Source organism: Lupinus angustifolius, chromosome LG16 (assembly GCF_001865875.1).
Source record: "Lupinus angustifolius cultivar Tanjil chromosome LG16, LupAngTanjil_v1.0, whole genome shotgun sequence".
NCBI lineage: Eukaryota > Viridiplantae > Streptophyta > Magnoliopsida > Fabales > Fabaceae > Lupinus > Lupinus angustifolius.
The window spans coordinates 10,772,371-10,773,226 of record NC_032024.1 but is presented as its reverse complement, the minus strand read 5'-3'; positions in this window follow the sequence as shown (position 1 = coordinate 10,773,226).

Genomic DNA, 856 nt, shown 5'->3' with positions numbered 1-856 from the left:
TCATCCTCATCCTCATCCTCATCCTCATCCTCATCCTCATCCTCATCCTCATCCTCATCCTCATCCTCATCCTCATCCTCATCCTAACCCTAATCCCAATCCAAATCCTAAACCTCATCCTCATCCTAACCCTAATCCTAATCTTCGTCGTCGTCCTATTCCTAACCCTAAACCTAGTCGTAATCCTAATTCTCTTCCTAACCCTAACAGTAATCTTCATCCTCATCCTCATACTCATCATCATGCTCATTCACATCCTCGTCCTAACCCTAATCCTAATCCTCGTCCTCATCCTAACCCTAATCCTAAACGTAATCCTAATCCTCCTCCTAGCCCTAATCCTAATCCTCATCCTTATCCTCATCCTCATCGTCTTCCTCATCCTCATCCTCATCCTCATCCTCATCAATATCCTCATCCTCATCCTCATCCTCATCCTCATACTCATCCTCATCCTCATCCTCATCCTCATACTCATCCATCCTAACCCTAACCCTAATCTTAATCCTAATCCTCATCCTAATCCACATCCTCATGCTCATCCTCATCCTCATGCTCATCGTCATCCTCATCCTAATACTAACCCTAATCTTGACCCTAATCCTCATGCAAACCCTTATCCTCATCCTCATCCTCATCAACATCATAATCCTCATCCTCATCCTCATCCTAACCCTAACCCTAATCCTAATCGTAATCCTAATTCTCGTCCTAGCCCTAATCCTAATCCTCATCCTTATCCTCATCCTCATCGTCTTCCTCATCCTCATCCTCATCCTCATCCTCATCCTCATCAATATCCTCATCCTCATCCTCATCCTCATCCTCATCCTCATACTCATCCTCATCCTCATCC